This window comes from Oncorhynchus keta, chromosome 22 (genome assembly GCF_023373465.1).
Source record: "Oncorhynchus keta strain PuntledgeMale-10-30-2019 chromosome 22, Oket_V2, whole genome shotgun sequence".
Classification (NCBI taxonomy): domain Eukaryota; kingdom Metazoa; phylum Chordata; class Actinopteri; order Salmoniformes; family Salmonidae; genus Oncorhynchus; species Oncorhynchus keta.
Genome location: NC_068442.1, coordinates 32,895,988 through 32,915,039, shown reverse-complemented (window position 1 = coordinate 32,915,039; position 19,052 = coordinate 32,895,988). Strand labels below are relative to the sequence as shown.

Sequence of the window (19,052 nt, the reverse complement as noted above, 5' to 3'; positions counted from 1 at the left end):
GTGGTGCTGCAGATATGGTTGTCCTTCTGGAAGATTCTCGCATCTACACAGAGGAACTCTAGAGCTCTGTTAGAGCGACCATTGGATTCTTGTTCACCTCCCTGACCGAAGTGCTTTTCCCCCTATTGCTCAGTTTGGCCAGACAGCCAGCTCTAAGAAGAGTCTTGGTGGTTCCAAACTTCTTCAAGAACGATGGAGGCCACTGTGTTCTTGGGGACCTTCAATGCTGCAGACATTTTTTGGTACCCTTCCCCACACCTGTGCCTCGACACAATCCTGACTCAGAGCTCTACGGACAATTCCTTAAAAGTTCAATTGCGGAATTTATTTCCTTCTTAATAATGCATTTGAGTCAATCAGTTGTATTGCGACAAGGTAGGGGTGGTATGTATAGACAATATGGACAGTATATGGATACTGTGGATAATATGGATAATGTAGAGTATCTGAATAATAGTATGTACAGCAATAGTTAAATAGGATAGACCTGGACTAGAATACAGTATATACATATGAAATGGTTAAACCAGTATGCAAACATTATTTAAACATTATTAATGTGACCAGTGTTCCATGACTATGTACATATGTCAGCAGCCTCTGAGATGCATGGTAGACTAACCGGATGGTAGACGGCTAGTGACAGTGACTAATAAGGGCAGGGTACTGGGCGGAGGCAGGCTAGTGCTGTCTATTTAATAGTCTGATGGCATTGGATAGAAGCTGTTCTTCAGTCTCTCGGTCCCAGCTTTGATGCACCTGTACTGACCTCACCTTCTGGATGGTAGCGGAGGGAACAGGCTGAGTTCTTTGATCTTCTTGGCCTTCCTGTGACACCGGGTGCTGTAGATGTCCTGGACGGCAGGCCGACCGCCCCACCTTGGATAGCACTGTGGTTGCGGATGGTGCAAATGCCGTACCATGCAGTGATACAACACAACAGGGTGCATCAACGGTGGGTGGAAAAAGTATGGGTACCTTACAAGAGGTACAGTTGCACAGGACATTCCCTAAATGTTGTAAGTATGTTGACAGAACACCTGGTCTAAGTTCTTTAAAGGTTCCTAGAACATGTCATTATCTGGGACGTTACAATAATATTATAATGATATTCAAAAAGGGAACTCTCCTCGGTTATTTTCACAGCTGTGTATATCCCCCCTCAAGCGCATACCAAGACGGCCATCAAGTAACTTCACTGGACTATGCAAACTGGAAGCCATATCTCCTGAGGCTGCATTTATTAAAGCTGGGGCTTTTAACACAGCTAATTTAAGAATCAGGCTACCTAAGTTCTATCAGCATGTTGATTGCCTTACATGAACGAGTAACACACTTGACCACTGCTACAAGGCACTTCCCTGCCCTCCTTTTGGCCAATCTGACTATGACTCCATGTTGTTGCTCCCCTCCTATAGGCAGAAACTCAAACAGGAAGCGCCTGTGCTTAGGTATATCTAACGCTGATCTGACCAATCTGATTACATGCTTCAAGATTGCTTTGTTAATGTGGACTGGGATATGTTCCAGGTAGCCTCAGAGAACAACATTGACATATATGCTGACTCGGTGAGCGAGTTTATAAGGAAGTGTATAGGAGATGTTGTACTCACTGTGACTACTAAAATCTTCCCTAACCAGAAAGTGTGGATTCATGGCAGCATTCGCACAAACTGAAAGCACGTACCACCACATTTAATCATGGCAAGGCAAATGTGAATATTGCCGAATACAAACAGTGTAGTTATTCCCTCCGTAAGGCAATCAAACAAGCAAAGTGTCAGTGTGGAGACAAAGTGTAGTCGCAATTCAACTTCTCAAACACGAGATGTACTGTATGTGGCAGGGTCTACAGACAATCATGGATTACAAAAAAGAAAACCAGCCCCGTCACGGACATCGACGTCTAGACAAATTAAACAACTTCTTTGTGCACTTTGAGGACAATAGAGTGCCACCAACGCAGTCCTCTACCAAAGACTGTGGGTTCTCCTTCTCCGTGGCCGACGTAAGTAAAACATTTAAACATGTTAACTCTCGCAAGAATAACGGCCCAGGGGGCATCCCTAGCCACGTCCTCAGAGCATGCGCACTCGGACATATTCAATCAATCCCTATCCCAGTCTGCTGTCCCCACATGCTTCAAGATGGCCACCATTGTTTCTGTTCCCAAGAAAGCCAAGGTAATTGAACTAAATGACTATCACCCCGTAGCAGTCACTTCTGTCATCATGAAGTGCTTTGAGAGACTAGTCAAGGGTCATATCACCTCCACCCTACCTGTCACACTAGAACCACTCCAATTTGCTTACCGGCCCAACAGGTCCACAGACAATGCAATCACCATCACACTGCACACTGCCCTAGCCCATCTAGACAAGAGGAATACCTATGTAAGAATGCTGTTCATTAACTACAGCTCAGCATTCAACACCATAGTAGCCTCCAAACTCATGATTAAGCGTGAGTCCCTGTGTCGTTTGCAGACGACACAACATTGGTAGGCTTGATTACCAACAACGATAAGACAGCCTACAGGGAGGAGGTGAGGGCCCTCGAATTGTGGTGTCAGGAAAATAACCTCTCACTCAATGTCAGCAAAACAAAAAAGATGATTGTGGACTTCAGCTAACAGAAAACAGCAAAAATCCACATAGACGGGAAAACAGTGGAGGTGGAAAGTTTTAAGTTCCTTAGTGTTCATATCACCGACAACCTGAAATGGCTCACGCACACAGACAGTGTGGTGAAGAAGGCGCAACAACCCCTCTTCAACCTCAGAAGGCTAAAAAAATGTGGCTTGTCACAGAAAACCGTCACGTAACTTTTACAGGTGCACAAATGAGAGTATCCTGTCGGGCTGTATCACCGCTGATACGGCAACTGCACCACCCACAACCGCAGGGCTCTCCAGGGGGTGGTGCGGCACAACGCATCACCGGAGGCAAACTACCAGCTTCTATCTCAAGACCATCAGACTGTTAAACAGCCATCACTAGCACAGTGAGGTGGCTACCTACCTACAGACTTTATATCATTGGCCACTTTAATAAATGGAACACTAGTCACTTTAATAATGGTTACATATCTCTCATTACTTATCTCATATGTATATACTGTACACTGTATCCTACTCTATACTGTCTATTGTGTCTTAGCTGCTCTGTCACTGCTCATCCATATATTTTATATTTATATGTTCTTATCCCATTCCTTTACTAGATTGTGTGTATTAGGTTTTGTTGTGGAATTGTTATATATTATCTTTTAGATATTCCTGCACTGTCGGATCTAGAAGCATAAGCATTTCGGCACACTTGCAATAACATCTGTTAATGTGTGACCAATAACATCTGTTAATGTGTGACCAATAACATTTTTGCGCAGAACATTCCCACATGTTGCACAATGTTCCACAATTTACAAATAAGTCAGCTTGTATGATGTTCAGAGCATATTTGTTTTAGGTATACGTGCTGCTTATAATAAGCACGAGGAGTGAGCTCAGGTCTGCTACCTGGCTTAGCCCCACACCTCGTGTGCCACCCCCCAAAAACATTTGGGGGCTGCCTCTCGTACCTGTCGCACTGCCGTGCTGCCTCCTCATATCGCCGCCGCTCAGCTTTCGCTGCCTCCAGCTCTGCTTTGGGGCGGCGATATTCCCCGGCCTGTGCCCAGGGTCCCTCTCAGTTTAATATCTCCTCCCATGTCCAGGAGTCCTGTGATGCTGGCCGTTGTTGTTGCTGCTGCTGCTGTCGTCGCTGTCTTTTACCACGGCGCTTGGTCCTTTGTTGGTGGGTGTTTCTGTAAGGGATTTCCTCCTCTTCTTCCGAAGAGGAGAGGCGAAAAGGATCAGAGGACCAATATGCGGCATGGTAAGTGTCCATGGTTCTTTTAATACGAAAATGTACACATGAACAACTGAATACAAAAACAATAAACGTGGAATGAACGAAACCCAAAACAGTACCGTGTGGTGGAAAACACAGACACGGAAACAAACACCCACAAACACACAGTGAAACCCAGGCTACCAAAGTATGATTCTCAATCAGAGACAACTAATGACACTAAATACATTTACATTTACATTTACATTTAAGTCATTTTGCAGACGCTCTTATCCAGAGCGACTTACAAATTGGTGCATACACCTTAAGACATCCAGTGGAACAGCCACTTTACAATAGTGCATCTAAATCTTTTTAGGGGGGGGGTGAGAAGGATTACTTACCCTATCCTAGGTATTCCTTGAAGAGGTGGGGTTTCAGGTGTCTCCGGAAGGTGGTGGTTGACTCCGCTGTCCTGGCGTCGTGAGGGGTTTGTTCCACCATTGGGGGCCAGAGCAGCGAACAGTTTTGACTGGGCTGAGCGGGAACTGTACTTCCTCAGTGGTAGGGAGGCGAGCAGGCCAGAGGTGGATGAACGCAGTGCCCTTGTTTGGGTGTAGGGCCTGATCAGAGCCTGGAGGTACTGAGGTGCCGTTCCCCTCACAGCTCCGTAGGCAAGCACCATGGTCTTGTAGCGGATGCGAGCTTCAACTGGAAGCCAGTGGAGAGAGCGGAGGAGCGGGGTGACGTGAGAGAACTTGGGAAGGTTGAACACCAGACGGGCTGCGGCGTTCTGGATGAGTTGTAGGGGTTTAATGGCACAGGCAGGGAGCCCAGCCAACAGCGAGTTGCAGTAATCAAGACGGGAGATGACAAGTGCCTGGATTAGGACCTGCGCCGCTTCCTGTGTGAGGCAGGGTCGTACTCTGCGGATGTTGTAGAGCATGAACCTACAGGAACGGGACACCGCCTTGATGTTAGTTGAGAACGACAGGGTGTTGTCCAGGATCACGCCAAGGTTCTTAGAGCTCTGGGAGGAGGACACAATGGAGTTGTCAACCGTGATGGCGAGATCATGGAACGGGCAGTCCTTCCCCGGGAGGAAGAGGAGCTCCGTCTTGCTGAGGTTCAGCTTGAGGTGGTGATCCGTCATCCACACTGATATGTCTGCCAGACATGCAGAGATGCGATTCGCCACCTGGTCATCAGAAGGGGGAAAGGAGAAGATTAATTGTGTGTCGTCTGCATAGCAATGATAGGAGAGACCATGTGAGGTTATGACAGAGCCAAGTGACTTGGTGTATAGCGAGAATAAGAGAGGGCCTAGAACAGAGCCCTGGGGGACACCAGTGGTGAGAGCGCGTGGTGAGGAGACAGATTCTCGCCACGCCACCTGGTAGGAGCGACCTGTCAGGTAGGACGCAATCCAAGCGTGGGCCGCGCCGGAGATGCCCAACTCGGAGAGGGTGGAGAGGAGGATCTGATGGTTCACAGTATCGAAGGCAGCCGATAGGTCTAGAAGGATGAGAGCAGAGGAGAGAGAGTTAGCTTTAGCAGTGCGGAGCGCCTCCGTGATACAGAGAAGAGCAGTCTCAGTTGAATGACTGAAATACCCAAATCATAGAAAAACAAACGTAGACTGCCCACCCCAACTCACGCCCTGACCATACTAAATAATGACAAAACAAAGGAAATAAGGTCAGAACGTGACATGAAGCAGGTTCTCAAGAATTTGCCTGTATTTAACTCTGTTTATTGTTCCCTCTATCCTTACCAGTCTCCCAGTCCCTGCCACTGAAAAGCATCCCCATAGCATGATGCTGCCACCACCATGGTTCATGGTAAGGATGATGTTAGACGGATGATGAGCTGTGCCTGGTTTTCTCCAGTCATAGCACTTTGCATTCAGGTCAAAGAGCACCCAATATAATTCCTACTTTGAGACGCTTGATATGGTCCCCCCTGTCTTATTTGTAATTATTTGTAAAGGCAAAAGTGATCCTATATCAGCACTCATAGTCTTGAATACCTTGTAAATATGGGCCAAAAAGTACTCAGTATAAAATGGATGGCTGAAGTGATGGTGAATAACCCAGTTGCCATATGTCTAAGATGAGCTAAAAGAAAAGCAGAGAATTCCTGATTGACCACACTACCATGGCCATTTACTGAAATAATAAGATGTATGAGAGATTCCCTGGTGGCACACGGGATAACAGACCTAGCATGGGAATCAAACATTTCATGTTCAGACCACACAGATTGTCAAGTATGAGGTTTAGAAATATGGTTGTGTTTGCCTGATTAAATGCTGTTCAAAGGTAATATGAAGAAACGGGTTGATTGACAACATATGAAGTTAAAAAATATGGTTGTATTTCTGTGATTAAATGCTGTTCAAATGTCCTATGAATAAAATTCCATGTGTCTCTATATCATCTACAATACAGTCCTCAAATGCCATTAAATCTGGAAAGGAACATAATGGGGATATATTCCAATCTGCTTTAATGAGTTACAAATTTACTGAGAACATTAGGTAAAATTTACATGTAACATTTTCTAAATGTTATTGAAATGTTTTGAGGACCTCCAATACAAGTTAACATGTATAATGTGTGAACATCAATGGAATATTATGTTCAACCTAAAACAAATATATGAACGTAATAAAAACAGATTTATTTGGAAATTGCGGAACATTGTGCAAAATTGTGGGAATGTTTTGTCCAATCTCTGTGACTATCACAAGAATATCACAACATCCCATACAACTTAATTAAATGTTCTGGGAACCTTTAAAGAACTTAGACCAGGTTTTCTGTTAACATTCTTAAACATTAAGGGAATGAATGACCTGCGCAATCTTACTTAAACATTGTATGGATCACAACAAAGGATATTTTGTGTTCTAGGAAGCTATCTCTTGTTATGTACAAACTCTGCTCCCACAACCTAAAGAAACATTCTGGGAACCTTTAAATAACTCAGAAAGGCTGTTTTGTCAACATTCTTGTAACACCAATGGAATTTGTTGTGCAACCTAGTATAAACATTATCTGAATGTCAGGACAGTTTGTGTTTCGGGAACCAATCTCTTGTCATAACACCACAATGTTCCCATAACCTAAAGAAACATTCTGGGAACATTTAAAGAACATCCAAAATGTGTTTTAGGAACATTCTTGTAACATTAGGTGAATGTTTTTTGCACCCTAAAAGAAACATTGTAGAATCATCCGCACAACTGGACAGTTTTTATGTTTTGGAAACATATCGTTTGTTCTGTCCCCACAATGTTCCCACCAGACTGTTCCCACAACCAAATAAAACATTCTGGAAACATTTAAAGAACAGACAAAATGTGTTCAAGGAACGTTCTTGTAACATCAGGCAAATGTTTTATTAAAACATTCTATAATCATCAGCACAACAGGACCGTTTTTGTGTTATGAGAACCTTTTGCCACGACCTAACGAATGTTTGGGGAACTTTCACAGAACCAATTTTGGTTTGATGGGCTGCATCTGAAATTCCATTATCAGCCACCACAAGGATGTAATTGAGTCTGGACTGTACATTGACTGATACTCTACGACCCCTTGAAGCATCTGTCCATTAATGACGGTTGAATAACAACAGATATTACAAACACGTCGGTCTCAGAGATGTTTTGACAGTTACATTTTGAAAACAAATGTGTCACAGTAGGTGGGGGGGATTTGTCCATTATTTTATCAGCTGAGTTTAGATGTGATTGGTGCAATCCAATCTAAACGAATTAAAAGTATTTTAATGACAATACAATGCTGGGCTCATCAGCAAAATAGAATGCCTCTAAGCAAAGTAAGTCATTTTTTGGGGGTGTTGATGCATGATGCGTGTTGACTTATTCAACCCTCTCAAACCCTGTTTTTCTGTTCACAGAAATGTCCTACTGTTCCCTCTATCCAGCCCTTTATGTTGCCAATGATGGTGGTCTTCGGATTCAACGTTTCTGTTAGTTTTATATGTTTCAGGTACTTTTTGACCATTTCACAACCTGCAATCGCTGCTTGAGACTCAGTTCCAATTTCTTTCCTCAGCACATACTGACTCTTGCATCTGGCCAGATAGTTTAAACGTGTTAACATAAACACACTTCCATACAAGCATGTCTGCAACAGAACATAATGAATTTACAAGTCAAGGTTTAGTTTTATTATTCATGTTTTGCTCATGTTTCTTTCAGTATTTTTCAGCATCCCCGCTTTCTTCTCTGATGAGCACATGCTTTATTCATTACAGAACAAATGCATGTTATTTTCAACGGAAAGATATCTTACCCCTTTAGAAGTAAAATATGGATTTGCTAGGGCAATAGCGTACATCTGCTAAGTAAATAGTAGGTAGGTAGGTGGCAGTTTTACTTAATAATGTGTTGGTCAGACAGACCACCCCACTTTATTGACTATTCTCTCCTTTGAGCTTCATTAGTCTGTCCTAGCTGTTGTGTGTTGCTATTGCTGTCAAAGCAGATCCAGTGTCACGGATCCCTCCGGACATTTCATCACGCACACCTGTTCCCTATTTCCACTAATTAGTATTTGTATAGATGTGCCCTTTGGTTTCCATGGTCTTGTCAATTATTGTTACTATGTCCGTTGCCTGTGCTGTGGGTTTTCACGCCCTGTGATAATCATTGTGCTCTAGTGTTATTTATTCGAGGTACTACTCGCTCTTTTTTTTGGGTTTCAACCCTGTGTTTTTGTTACTTGTTTGTTCTTCGTCCCCGTACCCTTACACGGCACACCGTAATTTTGGGTATAATAAAAACCTATTACGCATTCCAGCGCCTGTCTATAAAATACTTTATACCAGCGTGACAACCAGTCTAGGTTGCTCATTATCTTTGCTGGTCCTTCCCTAATATTCTTATCAACTTGACGCCCACATCCTCCATAGGCTGTTCTGAAATAACATATTTTTGTCAGTCACTTACTATTTTGGTAATGTCAATGTAATACACAGATGACTATTGTAATCCCTGTTATATTTGGTATTGCAATTTATCTTCATTAAGGTCAATTGTTGTTTTCTACATGTGTAACTAAAGATCTAGCTTTGTTGCTTTAATATTCATAAGTACAGAAGGTTCACATCTTAACAATAACAGCTAAGAGGCATGGGGGAGTTTGTGACTCCCCCAAATAACTGTTATGTGCCATCCATCCAGCCTTTCTGTCTCTGCTTCATCACATGCATTGCTTTCAACTGTACCTTTGCGCTGGGCATCTCTGACTGGCTATAAGAGACATTAGGAAGAGAGCTATCAAATTACCTACGTTAAAATTGCCTGTAGGGGATAATTGACCACTTCCTGTTCATGGTGGGGGGATATGCTAGCCTTAGGAAACCACAGGTAACTTTCTAACTTTCCAAATGAGCACTACGTACAATAATTCATGCTAGAGAGAGAGAGTGAGGTTGCTTTTAGAGCAGGACAGAAAGCACAAGAAAATAGCAAAGGATTCAAGGAAAATCTTGGCTTTAATAGTTTGGTGAAAGTGGTCCACATACTATACAACTTCACATCATAAAAATATCACAGCAACTTGACTCGTCAGAAAGTGAGACTTGACTTCCAGCAGAACCTGTATTTAGAACTTGTTCTTTGTGTATAAATTGATTTCAATGTCATTGATTTAAGAAATTGTAGATTAGAAAATAATTTCTTAAGAATTTGCTAAATGTGCTTAGTCAGGTATACTCTTTGAAAAACACGTTCCTAAAGGGTTCCCCATAGGATAACCATGTACCCATAGGAAAACCCTTTTAATAACCCCTTTTGGGTTCCATGTAGAACCCGATCTGTGTCCCACTTCGAGGCAAGCAACAATGAAGCATGCATGGGAGCACCAACCGTTCCGGACGATAGTGTGATCACGCTCTCTCTGAGGCCAATGTGAGCAAGAGATTTAAACTGATCAACATTCACAAGGCTGCGGTGCCTGATAGATTACAGGGACATGTACTCAGAGCATGCATGGACAAACTGGCAAGTGTCTTCACTGACATTTTCAACCTCTCCCTGACCGAGTCTATATACATGTTTCAAGCATTGAAAGGATGGTCATATTTTTTATTTACTTTATTTCACCTTATTCACCTTTATTTAGGCCAGTTGAGAACAATTTCTTATTTACAACTGCGACCTGGCCAAGATAAAGCAAAGCGACAAAAACAGAGTTACACATGGGATAAACGAACATACAGTCAATAACACAATAGAAAAATCTATGTACAGTGTGTGCAAATGTAGTAAGATTAGGGAGGTAAGGCAATAAATAGGTCATAGAGGTGACATTACAATTTAGAATTAACACTGGAGTGAAATGTGCAGATGATGATGTGCAAGTAGAAATACTGGGGTGCAAAAGAGAGCAAAAATAAATAAAAAACGATATGGGGACGAGGTAGTTGGGTGGGCTATTTACAGATGGGGTGTATACAGGTACAGTGATCTGTAAGCTGCTCTGACAGCTGATGCTTAAAGTTAGAGAGGGAGATAAAAGTCTCCAGCTTCAGTGATTTTTGTAATTCGTTCCAGTGATTGGCAGAAGAGAACTGGAAGGAAAGGGGGCCAAATGAAGTGTTGGCTTTGAAGATGACCAGTGAAATATACCTTCTGGAGCGCATGCTACGGGTGGGTGTTGCAATGGTGACCAGTGAGCTGAGATGAGGCTGGGCTTTACCTAGCAAAGACTTAAGACGACCTGGAACCAGTGGGTTTGGCAACGAATATGTAGCAATGGTCAACCAACAAGAGCATACAGGTCGCAGATGTGGGTGGTATATGGGGCTTTGGCGACAAAACGGATGGTACTGTGATAGACTACATCTAATTTGCTGAGTAGAGTGTTGGAGGCTATTTTGTAAATGACATCGCTGAAGTCAAGGATCGGTAGGATAGTCAGTTTTGCGAGGGTATGTTTGGCAGTATGAGTAAAGGAGGCTTTGTTGCGAAATAGGAAGCCAATTATAGATTACATTTTTGATTGGAGATGCTTAATGTGAGTCTGGAAGGAGAGTTTAGTCTAACCAGACACCTAGGTATTTGTAGTTGTCCACATATTCTAAGTGAGAACCGTCCGGAGTAGTGATGCTAGTCGGGTGGGTGGGTGCAGGCAGCAATCGGTTGAAGAGTATTCATTAGCATTTAAGAGCAGTGTTGAATGGCTTCGGAGGTTTTTTTAAAACTTGTTAAGCCTATGGGTTCCCCTACAGGAACTACACCCCCCGTTCAGCTGAAACTGTGGCGCAGGGAATGCACAAATATTCTTAGAAATATTTAACCTCCACACATTAACAAGTCCAATATCTCAAATGAGAGATAAACACCTTGTTCATCTGCCCAACGTGTCAGATTTTTAAAATGTTTTATAGCGAAAACACAGCACATATTTATGTTAGACCACCACCAAAACAAAGAGAATACGTAGCCATTTTGTACCACAAAAGATAAAATGACAAAATCACGATTAAAAAAAGAATCATTCACTAACCTCTTGAAAATCTTCATCAGATGACAGTCATATGACATGTTACACAGTACATTTATGTTTTGTTCGATAATATGCATTTTATATCCATAAATCTCGGTTTACATTGTTCAGAAAATTCTCCAAAATGTCCGGAGGAATTATAGAAAGCTACGCCAGATAACAGAAATACTCATCAAAAACTTTGACTAAAGATACATGTTCTACATATAATTAAAAAGATACACTGGTTCTTCATGCAACCGCTGTGTCACATTTTTTTTAACGTTACGGAAAAAGCCTACCATTGCAATAATCTGAGACAGCGCTCAGACGTAACAATATTTCTCCCAAAAATCGTTTTGTTTCATAATGTTCAATTCTAGTGTCCATGTGGCAGCATCTGCTACCACTTTCCAAATGACATATTACAGGTCGATGAAACTGGTGAAACTAAGTGCAGAATCAATCTTCAGGATGTTATAAACGTACAAAACGAATGGCATTCCAACCGGGCAATCCTAGTTCATCTCGGGCTGATTGGAACAGACGAAGCACTCCAAACGCATACACGCTTTCAAGCACATGAATCTTTTGCGACACTGTAGCAATTTCCTTCCCATTAGGTCAAAGTTCACAGCAAATGCTCCATTACACTTTCTACTGAATGAGGACATCTAGTGGAAGACATAGGAAGTGTTTCCAAATCCATAACTTGTTGGGAAGGGAGGGGGCGATGACGTCAAAGTTGCCCCAACTTTCAGGATTCCAAAACTAGTTTGGAAGATTGCCTGCCCTGTGAGTTCTGTTATACTCACAGACATAATTCAAACGGTTTTAGAAGTTTAGAGTGTTTTCTATCCAATAATAATAATAATAATATGCATATCTTAGCAATTTAGGACAGATTTTGATACAGTTCACTATGGGCACGCAATTCATCCAAAGGGGAAATTGCACGCCCAATTTTTCAGTTTTTGATTTGTTAAAAAAAGTTTGAAATATCCAATAAATGTCGTTCCACTTCATGATTGTGTCCCACTTGTTGTAGATTATATCTTTATGTTTGAAGCCTGAAATGTGGCAAAAGGTCGCAAAGTTCAAGGGGGCCGAATACTTTCGCAAGGCACTGTATATAGAGAAAAGAGCCGGCCCGAGATTTGAACCCTGTGGCACCCCTATAGAGACTGCCAGAGGTCCGGACAACAGGCCCTCCGATTTCACACACTGAACTCTATCAGAGAAGTAGTTGGTGAACCAGGAAAGGCAGTCATTTGAGAAACCGAGGCTATTGAGTCTGCCGATAAGAATGCGGTGATTGACAGAGTCGAAGGCCTTGGCCATATCGATGAAGATGGCTGCACAGTACTGTCTCTTATCAATGGCGGTGTTACGAATCCCTTTTGGCCTGACAATCTAAGGGGGATGGTAATGAGACCCGTAACATGACTCATGCAAATTATTATATTAGAAAAAGTAAGAGAGAACGAAATAACCACAGACAACTAAATTACTGTCAAACACTCATGGTTTATTTGAAAACACACGGTAATTGGGGGGAGCAGGATAATAAGTATTCAAAAACACCCCTAAGCTAGACTAGCCTACTTCACCAAAAGCTAACTAACTAACCAAAAATACAGTGGGTGGTCCGCCCAGTTCTAACTAGTGTTTTTATACTAAGTATTCCTACGGGTAATGTATGCCCATGGGCGACTTATCTTGGTACCCCCTTTTCTCACCGTCAAATAAACACCATAACAAAGCCAATACTCACAGGTGGGGACAAAGTAACATGTAGTTGCAAAAGCCAAACAAGAGATCTACAGAGAGATGGCATTGACAGAGAGATTGAGCTCTCGAGCAAACAACAGACATGGTTTTTAAACCAAGGGACAGGGAATGTGATAGGGTAATACGGCATAAAAAAGGTTCTTAAAATGTATCTCCGAATTATAATTTTGTACAATAAGGGCCCAACGCATTAGGCGCTGGTTCTGGTTGTACATCCGGTGGAGAAACACTAAGGGGTTATGATCAGTATATACAATCACTGGTAGGGCACTGGAACCAATATATACTAACAATAAAGCAAGAGCTTCTTGTTCTATTGTCGCATAGTTTGTTTGACATTTGTTAAATTTACGCGAAAAATAACAAACAGGATGATCCACTCCACTCTTGTCCTCCTGCAGTAGAACAGCACCAGCACCTCTGGCACTAGCATCTACCTCCAGTTTAAATGGTTGTTCAAAGTCCGGAGCAGCAAGTACAGGGGTATTAAGATAGCTTTTGAATCTGCTAAAACAATCTTACAATCATGTGACCACTTATACGCTCTAGCCGGACTGAGCAAATCGGTTAATTGAGCAACTACCACAGAGAAATTGACAGGAACTACATTAGTATCCAACCATCCCTAAAAGGCGGTGTCGCTCTCGTCTGGTGGTAGGTGCGGGAAATGCAGTTATAGCCAAGACCTTGGCATCAACAGGGCGCACCTGTCCATGGCCGACCTCCTTGCCGAGATAGGTAACAGTAGCCTTCCCAAACTCGCACTTTGACCAGGTTCAGGGTTAGAGAAGCAGCTGCCAACCTTTCACATACAAACCGTAGAGAGTCAACATGATTTGACCACTCAGATGAATAAATCACTAGATCTTCAAGATATGCACTACAATTGGGAACTCCAGCTAATACAGAGTTAACCTGTTGCGACGAGTAATCCCGTATCCGGGATCGTAATTATAACCTCAAGCTCATTACCATAACGCAAAGTTAACTATTCATGAAAATCGCAAATGAAATGAAATAAATATAAGCTTAGCCTTTTGTTAACAACACTGTCATCTCAGATTTTCAAAATATGCTTTTCAACCATAGCAAAACAAGCATTTGTGTAAGAGTATTGATAGCTAGCATAGCATTAAGCCTAGCATTCAGCAGGCAACATTTTCACAAAAACAAGAAAAACATTCAAATAAAATCATTTACCTTTGAAGAACTTCAGATTTTTCAATGAGGAGACTCTCAGTTAGATAGCAAATGTTCAGTTTTGTCAAAAATATTATTTGTGTAGGAGAAATCGCTCCGTTTTGTTCATCACGTTTGGCTAAGAAAAAAACCCGTATCCGGGAGTGTAATTATAGCCTCAAGCTCATTACCATAACGCAAAGTTAACTATTCATGAAAATCGCAAATGAAATGAAATAAATATATTGGCTCTCAAGCTTATCCTTTTGTTAACAACACTGTCATCTCAGATTTTCAAAACATGCTTTTCAACCATAACAAAACAAGCAGTTGTGTAAGAGTATTGATAGCTAGCATAGCATTACCATTCAGCAGGCAACATTTCACAAAAACAAGAAAAGCATTCAAATAAAATCATTTAACTTTGAAGAACTTCAGATGTTTTCAATGAGGAGACTCTCAGTTAGATAGCAAATGTTCAGTTTTTCCAAAAAGATTATTTGTGTTGGAGAAATCGCTCCGTTTTGTTCATCACGTTTGGCTGAGAAAACCCCCCGAAAATTCAGTCATCAAAACGCAGAACTTTGTTCCAAATTAACTCCATAATATTGACAGAAACATGGCAAATGTTGTTTAGAATCAATCCTCAAGGTGTTTTTCACATATCTATTCGACAATAAGTCATTCGTGCCAGTTGGGTTTCTCCTCTGAATCACATGGGAAAATACATGCAGCTGGAGATTACGCACCAATTTTGACGGAGGACACCAGGCGGACGCCTGGTAAATGTAGTCTCTTATGGTCAATCTTCCAATGATATGCCTACAAATACGTCACAATGCTGCAGACACCTTGGGGAAACGACAGAAAGTGTAGGCTCGTTCCTGGCTCATTCACAGCCATATAAGGAGACATTGGAACACAGCGCCTCAAAAATCTGGCTCACTTCCTGTTTGAAGTTTCATCTTGATTTCGCCTGTAGCATTAGTTCTGTGGCACTCACGGACAATATCTTTGCAGTTTTGGAAACGTCAGTGTTTTCTTTCCAAAGCTGTCAATTATATGCATAGTCGAGCATCTTTTCGTGACAAAATATCTTGTTTAAAATGGGAACGTTTTTTTATCCATAAATTAAAAGAGCGCCCCCTATATCCAAGAAGTTAACCAGTCATTGGAAAGTGGCAGGTGCATTTTGCATCCCAAAAGCCATGACTGAGTACTGTAGGAAGTTGTCTGGGGTCACAAAAGTTGAAATCTCAGAAGCAGGTGAAGTTAACGGAACCTGCCAGTAACCTTTTAAGAGGTCCAACTTAGTTACATAATTAGCAGCACCAAAAGTGTCGATACAGTCGTCCAGTCTGGGTAACGGGTACGAATCTGGCATTGTGACAGAATTTACCTTTCGATAATCCGTACATAACCTGGAAGTACCATCAGGTTTAGGAACCAGAATGCAAGGAGAACTCCAAGGGCTTGAACTTGGCGTCGTCAGGTCCTTCTCCAACAAATATCTCACCTCATCCCTCATTATCTTCCTCTTGGAAGCGTTGATACGATATGGGTGTTGCTTGATAGGTGTAGCATTTCCAACATTAATGTCATGTTCCAACATGTTTGTGCGAAGAGGAACGTCAATCAAAAGACATTCAAAACTGTAGTAGCATTTGGACAAAACTCGAGCAAATAACAGACAGGGTTTTTAAACCAAGGGAAAGGGAATGTGATAGGGTAATGGAAACAGGAGGAGGTGTGTCTTCTGATTAGCGACTGATTGATGACTTATTGGGGAATGATGAATGCCACCTGTGAGGAGGAGAGAAAATAAATACACACACAGGATACCTGTATCCGTAATAGACGGTTATGATATTGTTTAGGACCTTGAGCGTGGCTGAGGTGCACCCATGACCAGCTCGGAAATCAGATTGCATAGGGGAGAAGGTACAGTGGGATTCAAAATTATTGGTGATCTGTTTGTTAACTTGGCTTTCGAAGATTTTAGAAAGGCAGGGCAGGATGGATATAGGTCTATAACAGTTTGGGTCTATAGTGTCTCCCCCTTTGAAGAGGGGGATGACCATGGCAGCTTTCCAATCTTTGAGGATCTCAGACAATACGAAAAGAGGTTGAACAGGCTAGTAATAGGGGTTGCAACAATTTCTACAGATCATTTTAGAAAGAGAGTGTCCAGATTGTCTAGCCCAGCTGATTTGTAGGGATCCAGATTTTGCAGCTCTTTCAGAACATCAGCTGTGATTTGGGTGAAGGAGAAGCGGGGGGGACTTGGGCAAGTTTCTGAGGGGTGTGCAGAGCTGTTGGTCGGGGTAGGGGTATCCAGGTGGAAGGCATGGCCAGCCATAGAAAAATGCTTATTGAAATGATCTATTATCGTAGATGTATACGTGGTGACAGTGTTTCCTAGCCTCAGTGCAGTGGGCAGCTGGGAGGAGGTGCTCTTATTCTCCAGTGTCCCAAAACTGTTTGGAATTAATGCTACAGGATGCAAACTTCTATTTGAAAAATATGGGGCATGCTTTTTTACGATGGTGAGGAATTCACTTTTAAAGAGCAACCAGGCGTCCTCTACTGACGGGATGAGGTCAATATCTGTTGTGAGAATTATGTTCTCAATGTTCATAAACCCAATTCAATTAACAACTCAGCCTGAAACTCCCTAGAAAGGCCAAAACCTAGGAAGAAACCTAGAGAGGAACCAGGCTATGTGGGGTGGCCAGTCCTCTTCTGGCTGTGCCGGGTGGAGATTATAACAGAACATGGCCAAGACGTTCAAATGTTCATAAATGACCAGCATGGTCGTATAATAATAAGGCAGAACAGTTGAAACTGGAGTAGCAGCATGGTCAGGTGGACTGGGGACAGCAAGGAGTCATCATGTCAGGTAGTCCTGGGGCATGGTCCTAGGGCTCAGGTCAGTTGAAACTGGAGCAGCAGCACGGCCAGGTGGACTGGGGACAGCAAGGAGTCATCATTTCAGGTAGTCCTGGGGCATGGTCCTAGGGCTCAGGTCCTCCGAGAGAGAGAGAAAGAAAGAGAGAAGGAGAGAATTAGAGAACGCACACTTAGATTGGGGCGGCAGCGTAGCCTAGTGGTTAGAGCGTTGGACTAGTAACCGGAAGGTTGCGAGTTCAAAACCCCCGAGCTGACAAGGTACAAATCTGTCGTTCTGCCCCTGAACAGGCAGTTAACCCACCAGGCCGTCATTGAAAATAAGAATGTGTTCTTAACTGACTTGCCTGGTTAAATAAAGGTAAAATAAAAATAAAATAAAAGATTCACACAGGACACCGAATAGGATAGGAGAAGTACTCCAGATATAACAAACTGACCCTAGCCCCCCGACACATAAACTACTGCAGCATAAATACTGAAGGCTGAGACAGGAGGGGTCAGGAGACACTGTGGCCCCATCCGAGGACACCCCCGGACAGGGCCAAACAGGAAGGATATAACCCCACTTTGCCAAAGCACAGCCCCCACACCACTAGTCACTTTACATATTACCTCGACTAACTCTGTACCACCTCTATTTTCTTCTATTTTATTTATTGTTTACTTCAGTTTAATTAGTAAATACTTTCTGAGCACTTTTTTGTTGTTGTTAAAACTCCATTGCTGTTTAAAGGCTTGTAAGTAAGCATTTCACCAAGGTCTAAACCAGTTGTATTCAGCGCATGTGACAAATACATTTTGATTTTAATTGATTTGATGATCTCTATATATATGATGGGATGTGTAGACATTATGGGCAGAATATGGATAGAATATTTTTTATATCTTCAGAATATAGGGGCAACATTTGAATAGGATGGCATTGACTAGAATACAGTATATACGTACATATGAAATTAGTAAAACAGTATGTAAACCTTATTAAAGTGTCCAGTGCAGGGTTGAGTAACTGGGTGGACGCCGGCTAGTGGTGGCTATTTAACAGTCTGATGGCCTTGAGATAGAAGCTGTTTTTCAGTCTCTCAATCCCAGCTTTGATGCACCTATGCTGACCTCGCCTTCTGGATGATAGCGGGATCAACAGGCCATGGCTTGGGGGGGGGGGGGTTGATGTCCTAGATAATCTTTTTCTCCTTCCTGTGACTTCTGGTGCTGTAGCTGTCTTGGAGGGCAGGCAGTGTGCCGCTCTCCAGGCAGTGTGCCCTCTGGAGAGCGCTGCGGTTGCGGGCGCTGCAATTGCAGTACCAGGCGTGGTACAGCCCGACAAGATGCTCTCTCAATGGTGTAAAGGTTTGTGAGGGTCTTAGGGTCCAAGCTGAATTTCTTCAGCCTCCTGAGGTTAACCCTTTTTCCCTACCCTGTCTGTTTGGTCCGGACCACTTCAGATTGTCAGTGACGTGTACGCAGAGGAGCTTGAAGCTTTTCACCTTCTCCAATGCAGCCTCATCAATGTGGATGGGGGCGTGCTCCCTCTGCTGTCTCCTGAACCCACGATCAGCTCCTTCATTTTCTTGAGAGAGAGTTTATTTTCCTGGCATCACTCTGCAAGGGCCCTCACCTCCTCCCTGTAGGCTGTCTCGTCAATGTTTGCTGATCAGGCCTACTACTGTTGTGTCGTCTCCAAACTTGGTGATTGAGCGTGCATGGCCACGCAGTCATGGGTGAACAGGGAGTACAGGAGAGGGCTGAGCATGTACTCTTGTGGGGCCCCTGTGTTGAGGATCAGCGTAGTGGAAGTGTTTTTTCCTACCTTCACCAC

At 42.8% G+C, this 19,052-nt stretch overlaps 1 protein-coding gene across 3 annotated transcripts in view; it reads right to left on the bottom strand.

Moving 5' to 3' along the window:
* Positions 1–19,052, bottom strand: part of LOC118401366 (kelch-like protein 25) — a 997,662-nt gene that overhangs the window by 294,559 nt on the left and 684,051 nt on the right. Inside the window, exon 1 of one of the 3 annotated variants that reach the window (XR_008075531.1) lies at positions 4,235–4,253. The exons of the other annotated variants lie outside the window; for them this stretch is intronic. The gene's annotated coding sequence lies outside the window, so the exon portion shown is untranslated. Of the gene's footprint in view, positions 1–4,234; positions 4,254–19,052 lie in introns of those variants that run through there. 3 annotated transcript variants of the gene reach the window in all.